We start from the raw sequence: 24032 nt of genomic DNA, 5'->3' as shown, positions 1-24032 counted from the left end.
GCATGGGGGGAGGGGCAGAGGGAGAGAATCTCAAGCCAATTTCCCACTGAGTGGGGAGTTAAGATTCTTTCTAAACTTGAGAGTCTGTGACTTTAGGAGACATAAACGGGGTGTAGATCAGAAGAATCAGAACAGGGGCGCCTGGGTGGCTCAGTCGTTAAGGAAGGCAGACGCTCAACGACTGAGCCACCCAGGTGCCCCTAAATAAATAAAATCTTAAAAAAAAAAAAAAGGAAGAAGAGCCAGAACACAAAAAAGACCTAGTTTTGTATCCTATTCTCCTTTTAGCTGGTCTTTAACCTATAATCCCTTCTGGAAAAAAGACAAATATTTTAATTGACAACATCGGGCCATCTGGGTGGCTCAGTGGGTTAAGTGGTGGGCTCTGGGTTTCAGCTCAGGTCATGACCTCAGGGTCCTGGGATTGAGCCCCACATGGGGCTCTGTGCTCAGCAAGAGGTCTGCTTGAGGATTCTCTCTCTCTCCCTCTCTCTCTGCCCCTCTGTTTCCTTGCACACTCTCTCCCTCTCTCTCTCTCTGACAAATAAATAAATCTTTAAAAAAAATTGACAATGCAAAGTTATAACACTAAGAAAAGATTGTTTATTAATGACATTTGGTCGTTGTTCATCGTTCCCTTCCCCAAAATAACAGATATTAAAACACCTAATTGCAAACTAAATGTGATGACTTTTATCCCACCATTCTAGATCAACTGACAATTTCAGAGATGTTGGACAAAGGGTATAAAATTGCAGCTAGAAGATGAATAAGTTCTCAGGATAAAGCACAGCCTTGTGTGGGGTGTCTTGCTGGCTAAGTCAGTGGAATGCACCACTCTTGATCTTGGGGTTGTGGGTTTGAGCCCCATGTTGGATGTAGAGATTATTTTAAAAAAATGAATAAACTTTGCCTTTCCGATCCACCATCTGTGGTGGAACCTCCACTAAGGTGCAGATTTTCATGAAAACCCTTATGGGAAAGACCATCACTCTCGAGGCTGAACCCTCGGATACAATAGAAAATGTAAAGGCCGAGATTCACGATAAGTAAGGAATTCCTCCTGATCAGCAGAGACTGATCTTTGCTGGCAAGCAACTGGAAGATGGACCTATTTTGTCTGACTACAACATTCAAAAGGAGTCCACTCTTCATCTTGTGTTGAGACTTCGTGGTGGTGCTAAGAAAAGGAAGAAGTCTTATACCACTCCCAAGAAGAATAAGCATAAGAGAAAGAAGGTTAAAATGGCCATCCTGAAATACTATAAGATGGATGAGAATGGCAAAATCAGTTGCCTTCGTCAGGAGTGCCCTTCAGATGAGTGTGGTGCTGGAGTTTTTATGGCTAGTCACTTCGACAGACATTTTTTTTTTTAAAGATTTTATTTATTTTTCAACAGAGAGAGAGGGAGGGAACACAAGCAGGGGTAGTGGGAGAGGGAGAAGCAGGCTTCCCACGGAGCAGGGAGCCCGATGTGGGACTCGATCCCAAGACCCTGGGGTCATGACTTGAGCTGAAGGCAGACACCCAAAGACTGAGCCACCTGGGCACTGCTTTGACAGACATTATTGTGGCAAATGTTGACTGACCTATTGCTACAACAAACCAGAAGACAAGTAATTGTATATGGGTTAATAATAAAAGACATGAACTAAAAAAAAAAAAGTATCATTCCATAGATCAGAACCTATGTACAGGGTTAATTGGTTACAAGCTAGCTGAGGAAGACAGTTACACTAATCCATGGGCAACAGTATAGGAGAGTGATAAAGAACATGTACTTTTCTTTTTTAAGTTTGTCTTTTTATTTATTTATTTGTGTAGGTATGTATGTAATCTCTATACCCAACATGAAACTTGAACTCATGACCCTGAGATCAAGAGTTTCACACTCTACCAACTGAGCCAGCTAGGCACTGCATAATTTACTTTTTTTCTTAAAATGATGCTAATAGGGGCCCCTGGCAGGCTCACTCAGTAGAGTATGGGACTCTTGATCTCAGGGTCATGAGTTCAGGCCCCACACTGGGTGTAGAGCTTACTTAAAAATAAAATAAAACAATGCTAATAATCCTCACCTCCCTAGGATGTTGTTGGGATTAAATAAATTAATTACATATTAATTAATACATCTTAATGATAAATAATACATAATTAATTTGTACAGAATGAATGTACATAAAGCCTAGTGCCTGTAACATTGTAAACCATTAATAAATATTAGATATTTTTTATCATTATAAGATTCTAAGCTCCTTGAAGGCAGAAACCGTAATTTAGACAATTTTGTGTATACCTCATAAGTCCAAATACTGTCCATTGCATATGGAAGCCGCACAATAAAGTTGGTTAAAGTAATTCACTTCTAACAACACGCCAGCACTCCTACTATTTCTTTCTCCTTCGTAAACACCAATGTCTCAAAGACAGTAATACAAAATACCACAGTGAGCTTCCTGGGCATTAAATGTACCTCGTTGAGGTAAATGGCAGCAGCAGGTGGGACCGTTCTCAGCTTCATACATGGAAAACTTCCAGGACATGCATGAGGTCTATCATCAGTCTGTCCCCAGGGCTGGAACTAGAAGCCAGAATTCCCAACAGCACAGCCGATGAAGTGGACTAGTCCTTTTTAAAGAACCTCATCAGAGGGGGTGCCTGGTGGCTCAGTCGTTAAGCGTCTGCCTTCGGCTCGGGTCATGATCTCGGGGTCCTGGGATCGAGCCCCGCATTGGGTTCCCCGCTCCGCGGGAAGGCTGCCTCTCCCTCCTCCTCTGCCCCTCCCCCTGCCTGCGTTCCCCCTCTTGTTTTGTCTCTCTGTCAAAAAAATAATAAAATCTAAAAAAAAAAAAGAACCTCATCAGAGTAGAGCTTCAACTATGGTACTTTCTAGAAAAAATGGGATTTTTTCCAAGGGAAGAAAGGCTTTCCTCTCTTTTTTAGTTTGTCATTCATAGAAAGCCATGCAACAGTTTTAGGGATCATTTTGAGAAAAGAGAAAACGATCACTACCAATTCTTTTTGCAAAACATCTTTCCATCCTTGGTCAGAGGCACTCACGGTTTATATATTTGCCTTCATAGTGCGCATGCCCCTGCGTATCCTGTGTCCTCTACTTTGCATAATAGCATTGATCTTTTTCCATGTTCCCACATTTCATCAAAAAGATCATTTTGAAAAGATTTATTTATTCATTTATGCGCGCGCGCGCACACACACACACACACACACACACACACACACACACACACACACGTGAGTCGGGGGAGGGGCAGCAGGAGAGGGAGAAAGAGAATCCTCAAGCGGACTCCCGCTGAGCGCAGAGCCTGCCTTGGGGCTGATCCCAGGACCCTGAGGTCACAACCTGAGCCGAAATCAAGAGTCAGATGCTCAACTGACTGAGCCACCCAGGCTCCCCAAAATGATCATTTTTTTAAATTAAAAAAACTTTTTTTCAAGTAGGCTCCATGCCCAAGGTAGGGTTTAAATTCACTGCCCTCAAGATCAAGAGTCAGATGCTCTAATGACTTAGCCAGCCAGGAGCCCCAATTTTTTGTGATTTATTTTATCTTTTCAAAAAGATTTTTATTTATTTATTTGACAGAGAGAGAGATAGCGAGAGCAGGAACACAAGCAGGGGGAGTGGGAAAGGGAGAAGCAGGCTTCCCGCCGAGCAGGGAGCCCGATGCGGGGCTCGATTCCAGGACCCTGGGATCATGACCTGAGGCCGAAGGCAGACGCTTAACCGACTGAGCCAGCCAGGCGCCCTTTTTTTGTGATTTAAATTAGTTTTCAGAGGCTAAGTGTACATTCACAACAGCATGTGTCAAATTAACTCCTTTCTGAGCAGACGCAAGTTTATAGACACTTAAGATATTAGACTAACTTGCAAATAAAGAAAAGCCGTCCAGGTCACCAATTATTTTCATTTACCTGTTTCTCAACAATCAAAGCAATTAAATAAGTATTTTCACTCACTGAACACACTACTTCCCCCCGGAAGATTGAATTTCCCTCTTAAAGAAATGAAAGACGCTGGAGCAGACAGAAGGGGGGTTGATTAATGTTTGTTTCAGTCCCTGTTTTTCATCAGTATGTAGTGGCCTTTGTTGTTTTCTCCCCAAAGCCACTGCACCCTCCTTTATTATGTATCAGCCTTTTGACTTTGGTGGGATTTACTTCAGCTCCAAGAGTTGGTCCCAATCCGTGTAAAGGGATTGTTTTCAGACAAAGCAGAATGGGCTCCCCCACCACTCCAAATTGGGAATTGGTGTGTGTGGATGAGGTGTCCAGTGACATTTAATGTTTGGGGAGCCAGGGGTGCTGTGGGGCGGTCTTGCACCGTGAAGAACTATCTTCCCCAAATGCCAACAATACCCCTGTGGAAAAATACTTGCGTACAGTCAGTCAAGATGTCTCGTCACCCTTGCCACAGTGATTGGTTGAGGTGTCCAGGCTTCAGCCAATCAGACCTTGGCATTCCCCTGCGCTCAGCCCAGCAACTCACTAGTGAAGACTTACGATTGAAGTATAATTTACATGCGTAAAAGCACATAACTCTTAGGAGTACAGTTCAATGAATCATCACAAAATAAATACACCCACGCAACCACCACTTAGATTAAAAAACACTAGCAACATCAAGCTTCTCAGGCACCCTCCCAATCACGATCCCTTTCCCCTTCCTCAAAGGGAACCACTTTATGGACTTTTGACAACACAGATTCGGTTTACCCGATTTTCAATTTAATATAAATGGAATCATATATATATATATAGTTGTGTAATATTCCATTGTATGACTACCACAGTTTGTTTGACTACTGATGGGCTTTGGATTGTTGCAAATTTTGGCTATTATAAATAATGTTATCAACACCTTGTACATGACTTTTGGTGAACATATGCTTACTCATTCAGGATATACGTAGGTGTGGAGATAATAGGTTATAGTACATACATATGTTCACCTTTAGTAGATACTACCAAACAGTTTTCAAAGTAGTTGTGGTAATTTACACTCCCACCAGCAACTTATGGGAGTTCTAGCTGTTCCATAGTCTGGTCATCATTTGATATTTTCAGTCTTTGTAATTTTAGTCATTCTTGGGAGTGTGTACTGACCTCTTTATTTATTTATTTATTTATTTATTATTTATTTATTTTTTTAGTAAACTCTTTGCCCATCATGGGGCTTGAACTCATGACCCCAAGATCAAGAGTTAGATATTCTACCTACTGCCAGCCAGGCGCCCCTCTTTATGTTTTTTTGTTGTTGTTGTTAAGATTTTATTTATTTGTTTGAGAGTGAGAGAGAGAGGGCATGCGAGCACGGGAGCAGAGGGGCGGGGCAGGGGAAAAGAGACAGAGACTCCCCACTGAGCAGGGAGCCATATGAGGAGCTCTATCCCAGGACCCCTGGATCATGACCCAAGCTGAAGGCAGATTCTTAACTGACTGAGCCACCCAGGCACCCTAAAATTTTACTTTTAAGTAATCTCTATATCCAGCATGGGGCTTGAACTTAGAACCCTGAGATCAAGTCACATGCTCCACTGACTGAGCCAGCCAGTTGCCCTGGTTTATAATTACTTATATTGATTTAATATTATTGTATAATAATTACATTGGTTTAACTTTTTTGAGAAAATTAAATCTTTCCATATTGTTTTTTTAAGATTGGCTTAGCTATTCTTGGCCCTTTTGCATTTTCAAACATATTTCAGAATCAATATGTAAATTTTCACAAAAGCCCTTTTGGGAATTTTATTGGGACTGCACTTGGGGAGATCAATTTGGGGAAAACTGACATATTTAAAATATAGAGTCTTGGGGCACCTGGGTGGCTCAGTTGGTTAAGCGTCTGCCTTTGGCTTGGGTTGTGATACCGGGGTCCTGGGATCGAGCCCCACATTGGGCTCCCTGTTCAGTGGGAGACCTGCTTCTCCCTCTCCCTCTGCCTGCCGCTCCCCCTGCTCGTGCTCTCTCTGTCAAATACATAAATAAAATCTATAAAATAAATAAATAAAAATAAATAAAACATAGAGTCTTCTAATCCATGAACATGATATAACCCTCCTTTTTTGTATTTTGTTTGTTTTAAGATATAGCTTCTTTAGTTTCTCTCAATAGTTTTCTGTACAGAGACGTTAAAAATCTTTTGTTTTGGGGTGCCTGGGTGGCTCAGTCGTTAAGCATCTGCCTTCGGCTCAGGTCATGATCTCAGGGTCCTGGGATCGAGCCCCACATCGGGGCTCCCTGATCGGCGGGAAGCCTGCTTCTCCCTCTCCCACTCCCCTTGCTTGTGTCCCTGCTCTTGCTCTCTCTGTCAAATAGATTAAAAAAAAATATTTTGTTTTATTCCTAGGTATTTGATTATTTTTCATACCATTACAAATGTTACCTTTTTTTTTAAAGACTTTATTTATTTACTTATTTGAGAGAGAGAGAGAGACAGATAGTGACAGAGACAGCGAGAGCAGAACAAAAGCAGGGGGGAGTGGGAGAGGGAGAAGCAGGCTTTCTGCCGAGCAGGGAGCCCGATGCCGGGCTGAATCCCTGGACTCTGAGATCATGACCCGAGCTGAAGGCAGACGCTCAACCTACTGAGCCATCCAGGTGTACCCGCTCCCCACCTCCCACCCCCGACTTTTAAAAATAAGCTCTGGAGCCAGTGGGCTAGCTTGGGTTGATCCTTCTCATGTTAAATAGTAGAACAAACTGAAGTAGGCAATCCCACTTACGAGCTTTGCTGGCAGCACATGTGCTAATATCCCAAATATTATTGCCAAATATGACTCAATCCAATCAACAGTAACTTTGCCCATGATGGGAGGACCCTGTAAAGTCATGTGGCAAAGGGTGTGGTACAGGAGGAGTGAGAAAGTAAGGCTATTAATGCAATCTATCACATGTCTTTATCAGAATAAGAGTAATCCCAGAGGCACCAGGGTGGCTCAGTCTGGTAAGCGTGGAACTCTTGGTCTCAGCTTGGGTCTTGATCTCAGGGTCCTGAGTTCCGCCTGTGTTGGGCCTCATGCATGGAGCCTACTTAAAAAAAAAAAAAAGAACAGTACCTTCCATTTCTAGTTTAAGGTTTTTTTTTTTTTTTTTTTAAAGATTTTATTTATTTATTTGACAGAGAGAGAGAGACAGCGAGAGCAGGAACACAAGCAGGGGGAGTGGGAGAGGGAGAAGCAGGCTTCCCGCAGAGCAGGGAGCCCGATGTGGGACTCGATCCCAGGACCCTGGGATCATGACCTGAGCCGAAGGCAGATGCTTAACGACTGAGCCACCCAGGCGCCCTAAGGTTTTTTTTTTAATCATCAATGAATATCACAAATACTTTATTCATCTGTTGAAGTGATCATATTTTTCTTCTTTGTACTATTTATATGGCAAATTATACTGATTGACTTTAGGTTATTAAATTAACCTTGCTGTGGTAGGCAGTCTCTAGGATGACCTGTCATCTCCACCTCCTGGTATTCATGCCCTTATTTAATATCCTCCTATTGAGTATGGGCTGGACCTAGTGACTAGAATGGAAAATGAATAGAAAACAGCAATAATTAAATGATGGGAACTCATTTTTGAAATTACATTACCAAGACTTTCACTTTGATCTCTGTCTCTCTGCCTCTTTTTCTGTCTCTCTGTCTCTCTCAGCCCTTGCTCTGGGGAAAGCAAGCTGCCATGTTGTGACTACCACCATAGAGAGGCCCATTTAGCAAGGAACTGTCTCTGGCTAACTGTGAGTGAGGACCTGAGTCCTGACCACAGTCACATGAGTGAGCTTGGAAGTGGCTCCTTCCCTAGTCAACCCTTGAGGATTAAATGTGCTTATAAATGGAGGTAAAACATGTAGAACAATTTTGGCACCTAGTAAAAGCTTAATACAATTTACCAATATTATTACTGAGTTCACCTTTCTATATCTGTTAAATGGGGACAATAAGATCTACTTCATAGGACTGTTGTAAGTATTAAATGAAATAATGTCTTGGTAAGCACTTAAGGAATAGTCACTATTGTTATCCTAACAGTTTAACTGCTGGTTTGTTTTGGTTTTGTTTTTAGATTTTATTTTTAAGTCCTCTCCACACCCAGTATGGGGCTCCAACGCACAACCCTGAGGTCAAGAGTCGCATGCGCCACTGACTGAGCCAGCCAGGCGCCCTAACTGCTGTTTTTTTTAAAAATAGGATTTGAATTTTATTCACCTTTGGATCCCCTAATACAACAGAATATATGTTTAATTAATAATTTGAAATTAACTGACAAATTCAATGTGTCTTCATATACATAAAGCAAAAAAAAAAGCAAGCTTCATAGACTTAGATGAATCATTTTAGTTTTGTGTCTTAATCTACTAAGTGATGGCACTAGACTTATTCTCTGGGCTCTTCAAGCTTCATTCATTCATTTATTCATTCATTCACTTGTGCATTCGTTTAATAAATATTTACTGGATCCCAACCATATGTCATTCTCTGTGCTTGGTGTTGGGATTCAGTATGAGCAAAACAAATGTGGCTTGTCCTCTCATAAAGTTTACAGTCTAATGGGAGAAAGATGTAAAATAAATAATCACACATAAATCTACAGTTAAAAACTGTGATACCATCCATGAAAGAAAGGTTCAGGGAGGCATGAGAGAAGTTAAAGTGGGAACCGGGACAAATCTGGAGTAACAGGAAGTTTATAAACGTCATAATCTATGAATTCTGAGCCTTTTGGCCTCTAGCTGTCAGAAAGAATAAAGCGAGTGATTCTAGCACCAGCAGAATCTCAAAAACTACAAGAGAAGATAGACCGTTTGAACAAAATTCATCTTGTGTTTTAATGTCTGCATGGGAACCACACAAAGAAAGTGTCATAAATCTCTGGAAGTGACTGGCGTGATGCTGTTAACGCCAGAGCAGAGGAGGCTGCCAAGAGCTTGGCTTTTTTCCCCCCTCGTGGCAGCCAAAAAGCACAGGTGTCTTAAGAAAGTGCTGAATGATAGGGAAGCTTATTCACGCAGAAGCCTCAGCCCGGCCAGCGATTCTCCAGACAGAACTCGGTTGCCTCCGCTTCTGCTTCCATTGCCAGGTAATAGCGAGGCTTCACAGGGGCGGGTCCGGGTTTGAGGGGGGTGTTCTCATTTCCTGTCGCCAGGTGGCCCTAAAGTCCTCTGTTGAAGCCTTGTGTTGAACACTTGACCACCTCTTTTCTCTGTCCAGGGCTCTCACGGCCCAACATCTGCAGCATGCCATTAGAAAGCATAGAGCAGGACAAACTCAGAGACCAACTGCCATTGGTAAGGATATTTCCAGGAGCCTCCTCCACCAGCGAGTTAACATCTGGAAGCCCGACTCTTCAGGCGCTGCCTGGTTTCCACCCCCCTGCTTCTCATTGCTACAGAACTTTCCTATTATGGATCGTTCCTGTCACTGGAATTCAAAATTCTCTTGACAGGTAGGTAAGACGTTGTCTCCCCTGAGCGTGTCCTGTGGGTTCTGCTTCACCTCCACAGAGCACCCGCTGGGGGTCAGCCTTTCTGGAGTCAGAGCGTCCCCTGAGGTATAAATATTTACATGTTTCGGGAAAATGCTTTCAGATGAAGTCACTGCAAATTCCTTGAACCCATCCTGATTGGCTTCCAAGGAGCCAGGAAGCAGACAGAGTTAAAAGGACATAACCTTGAGCCAGGTTTCTAGACACTTCTTTTAACCTGGAATCTGGCTTGCCAGAGGATGGGAGACACCCCTCAAACTCCTCTTCCGGCAGAACAGTACACTCTGAGATGGCAGAATCCTTACTGTTTCAGTGCTCACAGAACCCTGTGAGAAATGCCATGACCGACATTAATACAAAAGCAGCTTAGATTCTTGTGATGGTTGTTCATGTAAGTGAGGGGGTGTTGGTGGGGGAGGGGGTGGGGGGCAATGCAGGCAGCTAAATAGCTCTTTAGACAATTTTTCCCTTTGTTGCTGGCTGCCAGCTAGAAGTATGTTTCAGTTTTCTAGTCAGCAAGTTAAGGGAGACACACACATGGTGGCTGACCAAAAAAAGAGGCCAGTATGAAAAGACATTAACATTCAAAACACACTTCAGAACCGGCCTTCTCCAATTGCATGGTCGCAGGAGAATTCATAAATCAGAAAGGAGGTCAAGTGATGGTGTTGAGTTCAGCTTTGTTTGTCCCTTGATATTATGATGATGCCCAGATGAGAAATATCAAGGAGAAAAGGCCACGCTGGAACATCTGTTCTCCTTACCCATCAGCCACAAAACATCAGTTTTTAGGAAGACACCAAAATAAGCATTGCAAGAGAGAAATGCATATAATCAGTGCCTGTCCACTTTTTAATTAAATCAGTCATTGACAAAGATACATCCTCTGTGTGGAGTTCAAGTTTCAAAGAAAACATTACATCCAGAAATCCATTCTTCACAGTTTGTGCAACTCATAGGGCAAAGTCTGAGGGAGCCAAGAGCAAATCTGAGCCTGCCACGGCCAAAGTTAGAGTGAACCACAGACATTCACAAGCCTAAGGATGAGAAGGAAGTCAAATGCATTATAGTCAAGCCCTATGACTTTTTCTGAGTTGGTTTTTTGAAAAGACCTAGGAATACATTTCCCCCATAGGAATGATGATGTTGAGAGAGTTGTGTTCTCAGGTCAGTCCATAGAATTCTATTTGACACAGTGTAACTCAAGTCACCTCTACTTCCAATCACCTTACGATCCCTAAGCCTATGCCTTTGAGCCCCCAGGATGACACTGCTGATCTGGAGGAGGGAGGGACTGGTTGTAACTCATAGCAATGTTGGGAGGAAAACTTCAGTAGTCAGATGGAAGGGGCCAGCACTGTAGGTGTGCAAGTTGGGCACTGCACAAAGCACCTGGCTGGGGTCTAGATGGAGGCTAAAATCCAGCCTTCCTTCACGAGGCAAGCTAGGGATCTTGGGGCGAGGCTGCAGATGCCAGAGAAGGAGTCTTTTTCTAATATGTGCTAAAAACTGTGCCCCAGGGCGCCTGGGTGGCTCAGTTGGTTAAGCGACTGCCTTCGGCTCAGGTCATGATCCTGGAGTCCCGGGATCGAGTCCCGCATCAGGCTCCCTGCTCAGCAGGGAGTCTGCTTCTCCCTCTGACCCTCTTCCCTCTCGTGCTCTCTCTCTATCTCATTCTCTCTCTCAAATAAATAAATAAAATCTATAAAAAAAAAATTAAAAAAAAAAAAAACAACTGTGCCCCAGTGGAACTCTGGATGCTTCAACAGCAACAGTGAAAGATGGCTTTTCTAGAAGGGGGTGTCTAGGAGTCGTGAATAGGGGTGCCCAGCTGGCTCAGTCATGGTGCACGCAACTCTTGATCTCCAGGTTATGATTTCAAGCCCCACGTTGTGTATAGAGAGTAGTTAAAAAAAAAATGAAAATCTCAAAAAAAAAGTGGGGAGTAATTTTGGTAGAAAAGTTGTCAGTGGGGGAGAAGCAAGAGAGAAGCTGCTATCCACATACACATTGTGATTTCTGGGTCACTGAATTCTGGAGTGGGTATAAACATGTCCTAACCAGAACCTCCTCTGGAAGCAAAACTGAATCCTCACCAACTGTCCTCATGTTTCTCTTTGAGACTCCCTAAGTGCCTGGCTACTTCCTGTTAGTTCACTCAGAAAAGGCTCATTACACCCTAAGGTTTGTGCTAGGGGGCGAATGAAAACGAGGTACCTTTTGGAATTTTTTGTACAGTGGGAGCCAGCCCCACACACATGATGAAGTGCCCATCTACAGCTCCGGCACTGGTGGAGTTTAGAGGCTATTCTGGAAACAGAGAGAGGGGAAAGAAAGGATGGCCACCATATACTACGTTGGGAGGTGTGAGGAAAAGTAGCTGTGGAAAATGTCTCTGGGGGGGCCTGGCTAGTTCAGTTGGTAGAGCATTGTGACTCTTAATCTCAGGGTCATGGATTCAAGCCCCATGTTAGGCATAGAGCTTACATTTGGCAAGAAAAGAAAGGAGAAAAGAAAAGGAAAAGGGGCATCTGGGTGGCTCAGTTGGTTGAGCTTCTGACTTTTAATTTCGGCTCAGGTCATGATCTCAGGGTTGTGGGCTCCACATTCGGCCCCAAGTCTGCTTGTCCCTCTCCCCCCACCCCCCACAGTTGTGTGCACACTCTCTCTCCCTCTCTTTCTAATAAATACATAAATACATAAATAAATACATAAATAAATAAAATCTTTTAATAAATTAAAAAGAAAATTGTCATTGACCCAAGTTGAACGGGGATGTGATCCTTACCAAGGCCTAGGGTCCTACAATGTAATACAAGGAAGAAAAACAAGCAAATGGTAAAAATGGCAAATTTTTTGTTTTATATATTATAACACACACGTTTAAAAATGAGCAAACAGGCAAACACCCACAGACACACACCCCAGGCTGGAAGGGAAAGGTATGGGGGCGGAGCCAAAGACTCTCCCAGCATTTCCCTGGACTGAGAAGGCATGGGGGCGGAGCCAAAGACTCTCCCAGCATGCTCCTGGATGGAGAGAAGCCCCAGTGCCTTCACCCCGCCTGGTGGAGGAGGCTGCCTCTCCCCTGGCAGCGACCCCGGAAGGGGGTGCAGAAGGGAAGCCAGGACGCCCTGCAGCGCAAGCATCCTGAAGGCAGCTCCCGCGTTTGGAACCACCTCTGGCCCACCAGCAACTCCCTCAGTGAGACTGCGAGCCTCTGTCAGGGAAGGGTTTCTAGCAGTCGCAGTCCCAGAAGTGTTATTCAGGGTACGTTAATTGTCGTAGGGAATCCCCAAATCCTACTCCATGGACGGTAGTCATTCAGGGCCTGGCTCCTTCCACCCATGGCTCCCCACCCCCCCAGCTGCCCAAAGCTGTCTCCACCCAGCCAGTGGGTGAGAAGAGAGAGCGGCGGCTGGGGTGGGAGGTGTGGGGGCCAGGCCTGAGAAGGGCCACTTCTACTCATGTTTCATTGGCAGGAGCTCGGTCACGTGGCCACCCTTAACGCAAGGGAGGCTGGGAAATGTATGCCCTGGAAGAAGAGGAGACTATAGATCCATGTCTAGTGCGGGTCACTGTCTCTCCGCAGAAAGGAAGTTCTAGGTTGGGGCCCGCGAGGGGGGTGGGGTGGGGTGGGGTGGAGGGGGGGTGGGGTGGGGTGGAGGGGGGGTGGGGTGGGGTGGAGGGGGGGTGGGGGTGGCATTCCTTCCATTTCTTTGTACTTTGTACTTGCTCAAGCCAGAGGCTTGCTGCTGCCGCTGTGAATGATTAACTTCAGAATCGAGAACCAGGGTGTGATTCTCACTCCTTGGGTTCAGGTCGAGTGTCACCCTGGGGAATCACCGTGGTCACCCACGCCTCTCTCTTTTGGCCCGGCTCCTGCAACGGGCTTCTTCGAACCAGGCCTCCTTTGAAATCGATCTGCCGCAACAGTTGCAGACCGCAGCTGCTCCCCTCCTCCGCGGCCAGTAGCAAGAGAATCAATTATCCCTGCCCTCCGCGAATTGCGGCATCTGCTGATCTGCCGAAGGCTAGGATTCAAGATGTCAGCCCTGGCCCATAAAGCTGTACTTAATCTGGACCTAATCACGGGAACAACTGCTTTTTGCCTTTGGTCCCCACCTGGCAACAACACAAACACCACCTGAGAGTTTCAAGAGTCTGGAATCCCTACCCCTCAGGGGAGATCCAGGGACAGACACACACCATAACCTCCATTTTACGGATGCAATGTGTACAGAATGGTTAGAAAAGTCAATGTTCTGTTCGTCTGCAGCAAACCTGCCCACTATCTTTACATCTAAGCCTCACTATGGGCTTCTGACAGTAATAGCATGTGGTCTATTGGTCTCTGTCTAGGAAAATTCTTGCGTGTGTACGTGTGGAAACTTCAATTCGTATTGTTTTATAGCTCTCAAAGCAATGACTGAGCCATTGGGATCTAGGGCTTGATCTCCTTTTGGGACCCTTTCCGGACTTCTGGATCTGGTTAGTATACTTACTGAGTGCCCACTAGGTCCAGGGCCCTGCTGGACACTGGATTTTGAAGCCAATGGCTTTCCTTCCAGTGAATTCTGCTTTGGAATGTGTTTTTCAAATGTTCTGCAACAGTGCCGTGCAAATGGATTAAATGATAAAATTAAAAAAATGTAAAACAAGATAGTTCACATTCCTTGGGAGAAAAAAGCAGAAATGTCTAGGATGGTGAGCATTCTTAGAAAAGTTTCCCTCCTCTTTTATCCTGGATAGAATTCTATCAGCAAGACTCTTTAGTCCTTTGGGGATTGGTGATCAGTACAAAAAGATGTCGTCTCCCCACCCCCAGCACCTTCCTGACCCACACCCCAAATTGAAGCAAGACATTTTTTGTCTGCTCATGGACCAGCCTTTTGTTTCTTGCTCACATGATCATTGTAGTTCACCTTATTCTATTACTTACGAATGTTGATTTTACTTTTGAGGTTGTTAAAAATTTATGTAAAAGTGTTGAGAGTTAACTAGTTGTTTTTCAAAGAACATGATTGCTTCTCTGTTCGAGATGGCAGCTTGTATAAATGTGATGGGGGAGAGGAGGTATTTACTGAATTTAGAGGCTAAAAAAATTATCAGCCCCCAATCCAGTAAAATTAGGATAGTCGTCATCAGAGGGCAGGGGCCCCGCACACATTTGTTTATAAAATAGTCTCTTGAAATTACACATATTCCATTGTCAACTAGCAAATATTGTCTATCACTTGAGAGGTGAAGTCAATAGTGACAATTGACAGTGTTTGAGATAATAACCCCAGCATTTGGGATGCTGGATATTGAAAGCCAAGATTGTTTAGTTAATCATCTAAGTCAATGATCAAAATCTGCAACAACATTGGATGTGCACAGCCTGTGTACATCGAAGGTACCATTCATTCATTCAATACATATTTTTGAGACCCCAACCTGGGCCAGGCTGGGATAGACAGGCATTAGGGATGCAGCCATGAACTAAACAGACACAGCCCTTTCTCTGATGAAACTGACATTCTAGGGGCACCTGGCTGGCTCAGTGGGTAGAGCATGGGACTCTTGATCTTGGGGTTGTGAGTTTGAGCCTCACATTGGGTGTAGAGCTTACTTAAAAATAAAAATCTTTAAAAAAGAGAGAGGGGTGTCTGGGTGGCTCAGTCGTTAAGCGTCTGCCTTCGGCTCAGGTCATGATCCCAGGGTCCTGGGATCGAGCCCCGCATCGGGCTCCCTGCTCAGCGGGGAGCCTGCTTCTCCCTCTCCTACTTCTCCTACCTGTGTTCCTGCTCTTGCTGTCTCTTTCTCTGTCAAATAAATAAATAAAATCTTAGGAAAAAAAGAGAGAGAGTGAGAGAAACTGACATTCTAGATGAGGGAGACAAAGAAGATAGTAAGTGACATGAAAAAGATAAAACAGGGTAATAGAGGATAATAGTGGGAGGGGGGCTACTTTCATTTGGATGGCCAGGGAAGGCCTCATTGAGAAGGTGACATTTGAACTAAAACCTGAATCGAGGAACCAGTTGAGAGAAACCCTGGGGAGAATATTCCAGGCAGAGTGAACAACAAAGGAGCTCAGGACTGAGCTTGGCATATTTAAGGGACAGAGCAAGAGAGAGCAGAGCTGTTATATGGTGATTGAATAGGGCAACGGTAGGAGCCAAGATCAGCAAGGTAGGTAGGGGCTAGGTCATAAAGGGCCTTGTAAGGCATGGTAAAGAATGCAGATTTTATTTTATTTTTCTTAAAGATTTTACTTATTTATTAGAGAGAGAGAGAGAGCGAGAGAGCACGAGTTGGGGGAGGGGCAGTGGGAGAAGGAGAAGTAGACACCCCACTGAGCAGGGAGCCGGACATGGGGCTCAATCCCAGGACCCCAAGATCATGACCTGAGCCGAAGGCAGACCCTTTACCGACTGAACCACCCAGGCGCCCCGAATGCAGATTTTATTTTAAGGGCAGTAGGGGTTTAAGCAAGTGTGTGATGTAATCTGATTGACATTTTACAAATATTCTCTGGCTGCTGCTGGGTGTTAAGAGAAGCAGGAAACATGGTAGGGAGGGAGAGATGTCATTTATTTAGAAGGGAAAGATGGGGGCAAAGGTGGGGAGGGCCAGTATGGGAAAAGGATGAAAAAGGACCAGTTTGCTTTTGAAGGACTCTTCACCCACTCATGTGGAGATCCCTGGCTGGCTCAGTCATAGAGCATGTGATTCTTGATCTCAGGGTGGTGAATTTGAGCCCCATGTTGGCCATAAACATTACTTAAAAAAAAAAAAAAAAAGGCAAGTTGAACTATCACAGAATTGCCTAGAATGGTCTTCCTCCCCACGATGTCTAAGGAGATTCTATAAGCAAGATAAATGCTACCAAGATGCAGACCACTCCCCGAAGCAGGAATGGGGAGGTTCCGTGGGGTATTGTTTGTTATATGGTGCTCTCTGCTACGCAAGTGCGTTATACAGGGGTCCTATCTGCATAATAATTCTGACTCTAGTATCAATGAGCTGTTCAGTGGTCCTACCTGGGACTCACTACCCCTAAGGAGCTCTTAGAAAGGGAAGGCACAGTTTTGCTTGTCACCATGCAGGGTGGCAGGACCCCTGGCATCTAATCCTGGGGCCAGGAATGTGAGATGTGCTACCTTGGGAAAGTTTATTTAGAATTTCTGAGTCTGTCTTCATCTCTAAAATGAGGACATTTGATGAAATCATCTCTGAGGTTCAATCCAGCCTCATTAGTGCATGACTCACAAGACATACAAACAATAGTGATATAAGCATCCTTCAGGGGACCTGGCAGGAGGCTGTGATGGCCAGGAAAACACGCCATTCAGATCTCCTGCAGAGGGGGCATGCATGACTGAGGGCCACAGCTGCTGACATCCCGGATCTACCCCGTGCTGGCCTGGGCACCAGTCTTCCTACAGACTGCTCCCAGCCAACCACTGAGCAAGGAGGGGACTAATATAGTCCCCTTCTTGCCAGACCTTGACCCCTTTAATGAACAACTTTGTTGTTTGTTTCCATCCTTTTAAATTTTTTAAAAAAACCACTTTATTGAGGTATGACTGGCATAAAAAAAAGCTGTACATATTTAATGCATACAACTTGACAAGTTTGCAGATAACTATATACCCCTTACCACAATCCTTGCCATAAACATATCTATCACCTCCAAAAGTTTCCTCCTGCCCTCTTTATTTATCATCTTTATTCTGTGATAGGAACACTTAAGATCTACCCTCTTAGCAAATTTTAAAGATTTTATTTATTTATTTGAGAGAGAGAAAGAGCATCAGTAGGGAGAGGGGCAAAGGGAGAAGGAGAGGGAGGAGCAGACTCCCCACTGAGCAAGGAGCCCGATATGGGGCTCAATCCCAGGACCCTGGGATCATGACCTGAGCTGAAGACAGATGCTTAACTGACTGAGCCACCCAGGCGTCCCTCTTAGCAAATCTTAAAGTATAAAATACAAAAGTATAAAATACAGAATTATTCACTACAGGCACTGTGCCATACGGCAGATCTCTGGAAGATCTTCACCTTTTTTTACTTTTTCACTTTTTAATTTTTTTAATTTTAATTTATTTTATTTATTTGACAGAGAGATACACAGCAAGAGAGGGAACACAAGCAGGGGGAGTGGGAGAGGGAGAAGCAGTCTCCCCACTGAGAGGGAGCCCAATGCGGGGCTCGATCCCAGGACCCTGGGACCATGACCTGAGCCGAAGGCAGACACTTAATGACTGAGCCACCCAGGGGCCCCAATTTTTAAAATTTTTTAAGTAAGTTTTTTTTTTAAAGATTTTATTTATTTATTTGAGAGAGATAGAATGAGAGTTAGAGAGCACAAGAGGGAAGAGGGTCAGAGGGAGAAGCAGACTCCCCGCCGAGCAGGGAGCCCGATGTGGGACTCAATCCCGGGACTCCAGGATCATGACCTGAGCCGAAGGCAGTTGCTTAACCAACTGAGCCACCCAGGTGCCCCTTTTTTAAGTAAGTTCTATGTCCAAGGTAGGGCTTAGACTCATGACCCCAAGATCAAGAGTCCCATGCTCTACTACTGAGCCAGCCAGGTGCCCCAGGACCTATTTATTCATCTTCCCTAACAGAAACTTTAAACCCTTTGGCTAATACCTCCCCATATCCCCAGCCCCCAAGCCATCATTTTACTCTCTGCTTCTATGAGTTTGACTATTTTATATTTCTCGGTAAGTGGTATCATGCAGTGTTTGTCCTTCTGTGTCTGGCTTATTTCACTTAGCATAATGCCATTTAGGTTCATTCATGTTGTTGCAAATGGCAGGATTTTTTTTAGTTCATTTTTTAATGGACTCAAGAACTCCCAACTCAGGTTTCTCAGAACTCTGTTGCAGTCTTAGGCTCTTCCTCCCCAATCTCATTCCTTCCCCTTCCTCTTCAGGTGTCAGGTCCATGTTGCTACCTCAAGTCTCTCCCCACTTCCCCTGGTTCCCTCCCATTCACAGATGGTCCCACAGTAATTTTTTTAAAGATTAAATTTAGGGGCGCCTGGGTGGCTCAGTCATTAAGCATCTACCTTTGGCTCAGGTCATGATCTCGGGGTCCTGGGATCAAGTCCCTCGTTGGGCTTGCTGCTCAGCAGGGAGTCTGCTTCTTCCTCTCCATCTGCCCCTCCCTCCCTGCTTGTGTGTGTGCATGCACCCTCTCTCTCTCTCTCTGAAATAAATAAAATCTTTTGAAAAAAAATTTGAAAAGATTTAATCAATTAGGGCGCCTGGGTGGCTCAGTTGGTTGAGCGACTGCCTTCGGCTCAGGTCATGATCCTGGAGTCCCGGAATAGAGTCCCACATCCTAGCTCCCTGCTCAGCAGGGAGTCTGCTTCTCCCTCTGACCCTCCCCCTTCTCATGCTCTCTTTATCTCATTCTCTCTCTCAAATAAATAAATAAAATCTTTAAAAAAAGATTTAATCAATTAATGAACTAATTTTTTAGAGATAGTGCTCAAGAGCTAGTGGCAGGGAGGAGAAGAGAGAGAATCTTAAGCAGGCTTCATGCCCAGTGTGGAGCCTGACTCAGGGCTCGATTTCATAATCCTGAGATCATAACTTGAGCCCAAATCAAGAGTTGGATGCTTAACCAACTGAGCTCCCCAGGCACCCCTAAAGATTTTATTTTTTATTTTTTTTATTTTTTGTTTAAAGATTTTATTTATTTATTTGAGAGACAGTGAGAGAGAGAGAGAGAGAGCACATGAGAGGGGGGAGGGTCAGAGGGAGAAGCAGACTCCCCGCTGAGCAGGGAGCCCGATGCGGGACTTGATCCAGGGACTCCAGGATCATGACCTGAGCCGAAGGCAGTCGCTTAACCAACTGAGCCACCCAGGCGCCCCATGGAGGCTTTTTTTTTAAAAAGATATTGATTTGAGAGAGAGAGAGAGCAAGCACAAGCAGGGAGAGGGGCAGAGGGAGAGGGAGAGGGACAAGCAAACTCCTCTCCAAAGCAGGGAGCCCTATGTGGGGCTCGATCCCAAGGCCCCGAGTTCATAACCTGAGCTGAAGTCAGACACCCAACCGACAGAGCTATGCAGGTACCCCTATGATGGAGACTTTTTTAAAAAGGTTAAAAAAAATTTTTTTATGTAATCTCTATACCCTCTACACCCAGGGAGGGTGGAACTCACATCAAGAGTCACATGCTCCACCAACTGAGCCAGTCGGGTGCCCCAGGCTGGAGACTTTTGATGGTGTAACAAAGGTGCAAATCCTTTGTTGGGATTTTTTTTTTCAGCAAACTTACCCCCCAATGAGGGGCTTGAACTCACGACCCCAAGATCAAGAGTGGCATGCTCCGCCAACTGAGCCAGCCAGGTGCCCCACCAGTGATTCTTTTAAAAGAAAACTTCGAACATGTCACTCTCTTTCCAAAACCATGTGCTGGTTCTCCATTTCACTCAGAATAAAAGCCAAAATCCGTTTAGTGGGCTACGATCACTCCCCATCATTCTTCTTCCCTTATGTTTCACCTCCCCACTCCCTCTCCTCCGGCCACACTGGCCTCCAACAGGCCAGGCTCACTCCTGCCCAGGGCCTGGGCACCAGCCCTTCCATCCGTCTGCAATGCTCCTTCCCAGGTATCTGCAGGGCTCACTCCTCACCTTTCAGTCTTTCTCAGATGTCACCTTTGCAATGAAACCCATCTCGACCACACTACAGCATTGGAAAACCACCACCCCTGGGCACTTCAGATTCTCTTATCCTTTTTCCACTTCTGTTCTGCCAGAGCACTTATCAGCACCTGTTGTACTGTGTCATTTAATGGTATATTTTATTTATAATATATTTGTTTATGGTCTGTTTTCTCTCCTCCAGAATATAAGCCCCACAAAGGCAGGGATTTTTGTCGATTCTGATCACATGGTTGGCATTCAGTGAATATTCTAGAATGAAGTGCCTGAAGACAATAAAGCAGGGTGCGGTGATAGAGAGTGACTGAGCCGGCTACTTTAGATAAGATTACTTGCTAGGCCGTGAACTCCTTGAGGACAGGGCTGGGTCGAAATCACCAGTGCCCTACACAGAGTGGAGAGAGAATAAATATTTGTTGAATCTCATTGGCTGAACTGAGCCAGAAGCCAGACCAGGCATCTCCTGAGGGTGGTCCTACAGGAATTGCCAGTTTATTGACTACTCTTACAACGCACTTGGTCATGACACCTCCCGGAACCTGCTCGTTTCTGTTTTTATGTTTGCTGGAATTCTGCACTTAAGAATGGCTTCTACCAGATTCCTCTGCATTCTGACAGAATTGACTGAATATCTATCTATCATCTATCATCTATCTATCTATCATCTATCTATCTATCTATATTTTTAAGATGGTATTTCTAAGTAATCTCTACACCCAACGTGGGGCTCAAACTTACAACCCTGAGATCAAGAGTCTCATGCTACCCTGACAGAGCCAGCCAGGTGCCCCTGTTTTCCTTATATTTTAGGAGGAACAATGACTCAGAGAAGAGGGAGGTGGTCAGGAGTGTGAACAGAGAAGAAATTCTGTTTTGTTCCTTGGATCAGGGATTGGGCCATTGGGCTACAACTGCAGGGAGACATAGGTTGTGCCCAGCGTCAAGAAGTCTGTAGCCCTAACTATGCTGGGGACTACTTCTTAAATTAATAAACTTCCCTTCAGGGGAAGTGTTGAAGTGGAGCCTGGATGGTCATGTGCTGCAGGTTGCAAGCCTGACTGGGGAAGGAGGTCAGGCTGACTGACACCCAGGGTCCTGTCTCTGAGATGTGGAGCTTCTGTGGCCTTGATTGGGCATTGGATGTTTCTTTTTCTTTCCTTCTTTTTTGGAGTAAGCTCTACACCCAGTGTGGGGTTGGGACTAATGACCCTGAGACCAAGAGTCGCATGCTCTACTGCGTCAGCCAGGCACCTCAAGCATCAAATGTCTCGACCCCAGACAGCATATTTCTACTCGTGAAGGACATATTTACCCTGAAGCATATACTTTACTATAATTCTTAGTAAAAATTCTAAATTTTTTTAAAGATTTTATTTATTTATTTGACAGAGAGAGAGAGAGAGAGAGAGCGCACAAGCAGGGGGAGCGGCAGGCAGAGGGAGAGGGAGAAGACTCCCCGCTGAGCAGGGAGCCCGATGCGGGGCTCGATCCCAGGACCCTGGGATCATGACCTGAGCCGAAGGCAGACGCTTAACCAACTGAGCCACCCAGGTGCCCCAAATTCCAAATTTCTTAGCAGCACAATTTTCACAAATACTGTTGAGGCCAGGGTTCTAATCTCTTGCCTTAGTTCTTGGCCTTCCCACCACACTTTCTCTTTCTCCCTCCCCTTCCAGCCATGACCCCCAGTCCCCAAAATTATATTCTCCCATATGTATATATATATGGGAGAAAAATATATATACAAATAATATATATGGTATATATATATAATATAGTATATCTATAGTATAAATATATATGTTATATATTTTATTCTCCCATATTTTTTAAAAAACAAAGCATAAAGAAAATGCTAATTGTTCGGAGAGTCACATTACAATATTTAAGTGAAATTAACTTCAAGGGTCCCCGAAATCTGAAGTGGGGGCGGGACTGTGTTGTTGGAACCTCAACTAACAAACACCAGGCCATTTCTGAAGGCTGTTGGAAGGCCTCTAGCTCTTGTGTAAGGTGGGCTTACAGCGCTGTGTGCTTTTTGTAATCTATTTCAAGATGATGTCTCTCAGTCTCGCCTACCAAAAAACTGAAAACAATTTCGAAAATATGTTGTAGTTAAAATGCTAGCTGTTGACCTTTGGCAGGTCGCTTGGCCTCTTGCGAACTCAGATTTCCTCTTCCGTTAACCACCAGCACGCAACAATCTGCTCGAAGCCAGGTTCTCTGCTAAATGCCTACCTTATAGGTTGTTGGGAGAAGTAAAGAAAATGGTAGTATTAGTGAACCTTAATTGAATAGTTTTCTGCCAGCCACTGGACTAAGGACTTTTCTATGTGCTGATTAAATCTCCACAAAAATCTTAAGAATGAGATAGTACTATGTTTGTTGCACAAATGTGAGGGATGAGGTTAAATGACTTAACCAGGGCCACCCAGCTAGTAGCCGCAGTAGGCCTTGGGTCTGGCTCTTAGTCACAGTGCGTAGGTAGTCTGTGCACATACTGGAAAGTGCTGTAGAAGGAAGTAGAGCTGCCATCTTTGAGGGTTATGGAGAGTCCTAACATTTTCTCCTGTCCGCCCTCCGCCCTTCAGAATTTAAATAAGGGTGAAACCAAGATCAAATAGTCATCTCAGGCAAGCTTGAAGGGGGAAGGAGTGACAGAAGCAGTAGTCTGAGAAATGTGTGGGACCAGGAATGGGGGTGGCTGGTGGCCCCTATTGCTTCAGCAGCCAGCTGGCAGGGCTGGAAAGTTTGCTGGCTCTATGGAATGAGCTTCAGCTCTTTTTCTTTTTGTTTTTAAACAAGGATATATCTCCTTTACATTGCCAGCGGGAAAAGAGAAAAGCGAGGAAGGGAAGGAAAGAAAGCTTTAATAGAGGGTTGAGCCTGTCGATAAAATCCATTTTATTTTTCTCATTTGTAAAACCATTTAACCTCTGGACGCTTCAATCTTCTCATCTGTAGAAATAAAAACAGTATTCTGCTGATAGAATTGTGGTAAGCGTGAAATGAAGTAATAGGTGGCAAGCACACGGAAGTTTAATTAATGTTAACAATGCAAGTAATAGTGATATGATATGTTTACACCTTAGTTCTGCCCATAAACGCACACTAAATCCTAGCAATGATTATACGTTTGCTGTTTTCCATTGGAATCAGGCAAACGTGGGAACAAGCGGTAATCGGGGCTAGAGCACCCTCTGGTGGCGTAGCTGCCACCAACACCACCAACTGTCCGGACCTCCCCCTCCCTGGGGCTGGAAGAGAAGGCTCTGTCCTGCTGTTAACCACTGGTCCACACTCACCCAAGAAGAGCAGCAGGGAGGCCACGTGACAGGTGCTCCCATCACAAAATGTTACCGTTAACTCAGAAGGATGAAGAAGGATTCCCTGCGTTTGAATTTGAGCCCTATGAAACTAGCTGGTAGTCATCCATTTCTGACCCATGATAATGGCAAGTTCATAGGGTTGAAGCTAATAATTGCTGCTGGATGGGGAGTAAGTAAGAACTTGAGTGTGTAAGATCTTGCCATTTGCAACGACGTGGATGGAACTGGAGGGTGTTATGCTGAGTGAAATAAGTCAATCAGAGAAAGACATGTATCATATGACCTCACTGATATGAGGAATTCTTAATCTCAGGAAACAAACGGAGGGTTGCTGGAGTGGTGGGGGGTGGGAGGGATGGGGTGGCTGGGTGATAGACATTGGGGAGGGTATGTGCTATGGTGAGCGCTGTGAATTGTGCAAGACTGTTGAATCACAGATCTGTACCTCTGAAACAAATAATGCAATATATGTTAAGAAAAAAAAAAAGAAGAAGATAGCAGGAGGGGAAGAATGAAGGGGGGGGGAATCAGA

At 44.7% G+C, this 24032-nt stretch overlaps 1 pseudogene; it reads left to right on the top strand.

Moving 5' to 3' along the window:
- The first annotated feature begins 957 nt into the window (after positions 1-957).
- Positions 958-1621, top strand: LOC114214883 (ubiquitin-ribosomal protein eS31 fusion protein-like; annotated as a pseudogene).
- Positions 1622-24032: the final 22411 nt, after the last annotated feature.

This window comes from Eumetopias jubatus, unplaced genomic scaffold (assembly GCF_037043125.1).
Source record: "Eumetopias jubatus isolate StellerSeaLion01/CBP00866 unplaced genomic scaffold, mEumJub1_p1.0 scaffold_8, whole genome shotgun sequence".
Lineage (NCBI taxonomy): Eukaryota > Metazoa > Chordata > Mammalia > Carnivora > Otariidae > Eumetopias > Eumetopias jubatus.
Note: the sequence above shows the minus strand (reverse complement) of the source record. Positions and strands in the feature narration are given on the sequence as shown.